The sequence below is a fragment of the Cervus canadensis genome, chromosome 22 (genome assembly GCF_019320065.1).
Source record: "Cervus canadensis isolate Bull #8, Minnesota chromosome 22, ASM1932006v1, whole genome shotgun sequence".
Taxonomy (NCBI): domain Eukaryota; kingdom Metazoa; phylum Chordata; class Mammalia; order Artiodactyla; family Cervidae; genus Cervus; species Cervus canadensis.
In genome coordinates, this window is record NC_057407.1 from 44579978 (window position 1) to 44585977 (window position 6000).

The following is a 6000-nucleotide window of genomic DNA, read 5'->3' on the forward strand; positions in this document are numbered from 1 at the left end:
TTTGGGAGTGGACAGAACCTTTAGGTACCATCAGGTGCAACCCTGTTGCTGCTCAGATGCAGGAGTTGAGGCCTGTCCTAGGTAGCCGGTGTAACCGTGTAGCCCAGAACACTGTCTGTCAGTCAGAACTCCTCTGGGCTGAGAACAAGGTGCACTTGGAATAAAAAGTGCCGCAGAGAATAAAAAGGGATCTTGGCCCATAAAGGGTGCCCTTTTTGTGCCAGGAGGGCTGTGTGCTAGTTTAGGCTGAGGAACTGCCTTCCTTTTTCTGGGACTCTAACCTCTGTGGGGCCAGGTAGCAGGGCTGCTGCCTGACGGCGGTGTAGCATCCTTGGGCAGAGACAGCAGAGGAGTGAGGCTCAGGAAGGGCCCCACCTGAGTGCTCCTGCCTCTGCTGAAGCAGCTCCAAGACACCCCCGGTTGAATGTGCAGGACGAAAACTATTATGATCCTTGAAGAACACGAGGGAGTGTTATATTTGACCCGGGATGAAAGAGTGCTTCTTAAACAAAACGGCATCACAAGCACGACCCTCAAGGTGAAATGATCAATGAACCTGATGACATACAAATAATGATTTCATGCGCACAGTTTAAAGAATGAGAGAAGATATTTACAATGTCTGAAACCAGCAAGGGATTAATATACAAGCAAGTCCTGAAATCATTAAGAAAAGATAAGGGACTTGAACAGAAAAAATGAGCAATTTGCCTAAGAGAAAACCCAGAAAGCTAATAAGCATATGAAGATGTTTAAAATCATTAGAAATACAGAAAAATACCTATTTAAACAATTGTAAGGTATCGCTTTATGCCTATGCGTTTGGCAAAACTTAGAAAGCTGGGTGGCACCACATATTGGAGCAAGTTGAGGGGATGTGGGACTTCATGTATGGCCAGTGTGAAGAGCTGTGCTATTGTTATAGGCTGGACTGCGTTCTCCTCAAATTCATATGTCAAAGTCCTAACCTCCAGTGCCTCAAAATGTGGCTGTATTTGGTGATAGGGTCTTTTTAAAAATATGGATCATTTAAAAATATTTATTGAATTTGTTACAATATTGCTTCTGTTTTGTTTTGTTTTTTTTTGGGGGGGGGGCGGATCTTAGCTCCCTCACCAGCGATTGAACCCAACCCCCTTGCATTGGTAAGGGGAGCCTTAACTACTGGACCACCAGGGAAGTGACATGGTCTTTACAAAGGTAATTAAGGTTAAAAAAAAAAAAAGATCATATGAAGAGGGCTCAAATAGTTAAAAGTAGAGATTAGGACACAGATATGTACCGAGGGGAGACCCCAGGAGAGCACAGTGAGGAGGTGCTCTTCTATAAGCCAAGAAGGAACCAGCCCTATGGGTCACCTTGACCTCCAACTACTGGCCTTCACAAATGTGAAAAAATACATTTCTGTTCTTTCATCCACCCAGCCTGTGGCACTTTGTTCTGGCGGTCCTAGAAAACTGATACAGCTGCCTACCCAAATTTAGTGCACCTGCACCGTATGCTGTGGAAACTTCAATTCTAGTTCTCTGTCCCTGGGAAATTCTTACACAGATCCTTAAGGGGACACGTATGAAGAGAAATGTTTACTGAAGCATTATTTCCGTTGGCAGAAAGCAACCGGTGTGTCTACTGTGAGGGATAAATCATGCAGGCTTGCTGTGGGGCAGTGGGCGGGAGGCAGAAGAGCCAGATTTAGATGTAGCTGCATGGATACATCTTCAGAATGTAGCACAGAGTAAAAAAAATGACATTTATACAAATTAGAAACATATGTGCACAAAATGATGCCATATTTCCTAAGAATATACTCCCAAAGATACATGTCAAATTCATCTGAATGGCCGCCTATAAGGAGTCAGAAGTTTGGGAGTTAGGTAAATACAGAAGACCTAAGAGACACGGGTTCGATCCCTGGGTTGGGAAAATCCCTTGGAGGAGGGGACGGCAACCCACTCCAGTATTCCTGCCTGGAGAATGTCCATGGACAGAGGAGCCTGTCCCCTGACAGGAGGACTGTAGAGAGCTATAGTCCCTGGAGTCGCAAAGAGTCGGACATGACTGAAGCGACTTAGTACGCATAGAGAAAATAAGGAATTAAAAAAAAACCAACAACCAAAAAACAACAACAAAAAAAGAGGACTGGCTAGAGTCAGCAGTTAGGTCTGAGAGCCCTGGAAGGACCAGGGGGACTACGTTGCCCCTGGAGATCTTTCCAGGGTACCCTGGCCTGACTGGACTTGACAGGTTGGCAGGGCCTGCCTCTGGGTGCTCCGAAGACCCATGTGCTCCTGGAGTGTTTCAGCCTTCTGGGCTCCACTGGGGAACTTGAGCCAAGCCCAGGGGTTGTAATGGGTGGGGATGGTTTCTGGGACCCATGGGGGCAGGGGGAGGGGACAGAACAGAGAGGAGGGGTTGCAGAGAGGGAACGCAGGTGGGTGGGAGCTGACTCTGGCCACCGGGGACCCTCTCCTTCTTAGATTCAGGCCGTCTGACCAAGAGTTTCCTGGCCGAGGTTCTTTCCCACAGGAGGCACTCCGCTAAAAGGCTCTCTCGGGGACAAAGAGCACACAGCTGCAGGGGACAGAGGTGCACCCAAGGCAAGTCTCCCTCCCACCCCATAAATAGCCTGTCCTGGCTCCGGGGCCGGCAGAGTGAGCCCTGGGGAAGTGAAACTGGAGGGGGCTGGGGCTGGGAGGCAAGGAGGCGACCAGCACCGTGCCTGCCCTGAGGGGTTGTTCCAGGCACATTTTCTGAGGCCCCAGGGATGAGAGCGAGGGCTGAAAGCAAGGAACGCAGGGCCAGAACAAGGATGCACTTTCCCACAGGGCTGTCCAACGGCACTCAGGGAGGTCGTGAGCACCCCACCATGAAGGTGCGCAAGCAGAGGTGAGATGACAAGATGGGACCTTGGAACATGCCGTCCCCATCTCAAAGACACTGTCTTGTTTCGGGCAGCTGGTGTCCGCGGGGACATCGGCCTGTCTCCCGGCACGCCTCTTGTCGTGTCCAGCCCACGGGGTGAGCCAGTCGCCAGTTGCAGGAAATAGCCTGTGCCAGCGCCCATTTGAAGAGTAAATATTAGTCTTTTCAAGAGCGGCCTGTTCTCTGTCACTTGGCATGGAAGGCACTGAACCGGTGTTGGGTGTTGGGGTGCGGTTGCCTCTTGGCCCCCACACCCAGATGGAACCTCTGAACCAGGTTACTGCCACAGTGAAGCTCCAAGGAACAACTCTCCCTGTGTCCGAGCAGGTATCCCCTCCCAGTGACCATGCGAGCTGTGGGCACTGGAGCCCCTGTTTAGGGGAGGTTCCGACGGCACTGAGCCCCCAAGGCCCAGGATGTAGCTGTCACATACTGTCAGGGCTGCTGCTGCGCAGGCAGAGGACTGGATCTTTTGACCTGGACCTCAAAGTCTCTGGGCCCCAGTTCTGACATATATGGTTTAAAATCCTCTGATGACCAGGAAAGGGAAACTGCCTGTCACTGAGCCACCCTTTGGGGGTGCCCTCATCCAACCACCCCAATCAACGGAGCACCCCTCCCCCAAGCCCTTCTTGCCTTCTTTATTCTATAATTTTCCTCTCTTATTTATTGACTCCTCCATCGGAGGCTCAGCTCTGTGAGCACAGGACCTCTGCCTTGGTCTCTGCTTGGAACAGTGCACACGGCGAGAGCTCAGTCGCTATTTGCTGAGTGAACAGAATGACGTTAATACTGTGAAAATAATAAACCGGTATCATTCTTGTGCCCTGAGCCCTGAAATCGCACTCCTTTGAAGCCCTTCCACCATGACAACCAGGGAAGGGGTGGGGATGGGTGAAGCCACCTCTGGGAGCAGGGAGGATGTGGGGAGGCGAGGATGGAGGGAAGGGAGGATGAGGGGCTGAGGATGGGGGGAGGATTGGGGCGGGGGAGGAAAACCCAGCTTCAGCTGGTGAGTGGTGGGAAGGGGAGGGGACATATCTCTCAGATGCTTGTGTAGGTTTCATTCTCTGGGATGAAACCGCGAAGGGAAAGGAATTGAAAACTGAAGCTAAAGGAGGGTGTGTTCCCCTCTGCACTGGAAGACAGCCTCCCCCCACCCCCCACCAGGCAGCCTGTGGCTCTCAGGTGGCCCTGCTGGGTAAAAACGGTGGAGCTACAGATTTGAAGGCAAGAAGGTCAGAGTAGACACCTTCCCTCAAGCCTCTTTCCACTCCCAGAGGCCTGGAAGGTTCCAGAAGTTCCTCTGCTCCATGAGGCACGGGGAAGGTGGCTGAGTGGGGACCTGGTGGGCCTGTCTCAGCACTGCCGGGCCCAGTGCTGAGATGAGAGCAGCTCATCTCCAGGGTGGGAATGGAGGGATGGCTGGGGCTGGAGGGGTCTGAGGAGCCAGAGTGAATTGAGATGGGGCCTAGAGCCGAGAGAACGGGCTGGGAGCTCATGAGCCACCATGAATGTCCACCGAGACCTTAGAAGACTCTAGCCTAGTTTTGTGCCAGGCTCCTTTCTCTCCTGCCACAAGGCCACCTGTATTGGGCTCTGCCTCGTGTCTTCTTCACCTACCTCTGCCAGCTCCTGCAGGAAAGACGGGACTGACCCCACCTCAGCTGTCCCACACAGCTCTTGCTTTCTGCCCCAGGGCCTCCGGAGTCATTGTGGGACAACTGCAGGCATCCGCATACACTCAGTCCCGCCCTGCCCAGCAGTGTGAGGGTGTTGCCACGGGCACACCCACTCCTTGGAGGGTCCCCGTGGACACGAGTTCCCATTGGCAAAGTGGTGACCAGCTCAATAACCCACCTTGATTTTTGGCTCTCTCGGTTTCCCTGCATCAAATTTCTCTGTTCCGTGTTCCTGGTTCCTGGTCACGGGCTCTGATTTCTGAGGACTCAGGCCGCAAAGTCACCTGAGCCTCTGTGCTAGAAACGGCCCCCTGGAACTAGGTGTCCCCTCCCTGGCCCCCTCCACATTTCCCTGGGTTGCAGGGGCTAGAAGGCCCGGACCCCCTGACTGCAGAGAATTCAGATGCAGGTTAGAGGGATGCTCTTTGGGAGAGAGTGGAAGGCAGGAGGGGAGTGGGGGCTTCCCTTCCTGTGGCGTGGCAGCTGCTGGGTGGGATCTGGCAGATGTGAGTTTTTGCCGCAACAGCGCGCTGTGTTTCACTTCCTTGTCACCAGTTTAATGGATGTGCAACTCGGACACTGACAATAATTTCCTTCAAGGTAGCAGCTGGGGTGGTGTGACCATGAAGCTAGGTGTGCCCTAGTTTCCATTCTTCCAAACTTTTATACGTTTACTTTCCTACTTTCAATCTCTTTCTGGGACTTCCCTTGTGGTCGAGTGGCTAAGACTGTGCTCTTAATGCAGGGGAATCTGGGTTCAGTCCCAGGGAACAAGATCCCAAATGCCACAACCAAGACCTGGTACAACCAAGTAAATAAATAAATGATAAATGTTTAAAATCTCTTTTTGCAGAGAGACTTAGAGTGTTTTCTAGATCTGACCACTGATCCATCACTGGTTTGGTTTCCTCTCCTCTACCATCTACCACACCCCCAGGCTCAGATAGAAGGCCATACACTTACCCAAAGAGGTGTCCAAAAGGAGACTGAGAGTCAGATTCTGTTGGTTGCCTACTCAATAGCTATCTTCCTTTATCAGATCAATCCTTATTCCTTATTAGATCAACTTGCCTCTGAAAGCCTGGTCTCTCTTAAAGCCAGGGCTTGCGTGTGTGACCTAGTCCTGGCCAAGGAGCCTGAAGAGAGTATATAGAAAGTAGGTTCTGGGATAGTTTATTTTCCTGACAAAAAGAGGCACACAGGAAGCACTCTCCTCCCTGCCAGTGAATGGGGTCCTGTGAGAATGTGATGCTTGGAGCAACAGCAACCATCTTGCAATCAAGAGGCAATAAGTCTGAGGACAAAAGTCAACACATTGAGGATGGTAGAGTGGACAGGTAGGAAACACCGAGGTCTAAGTTGACATTTATTGAGCCTCTGAATTAATCTTGGAGCT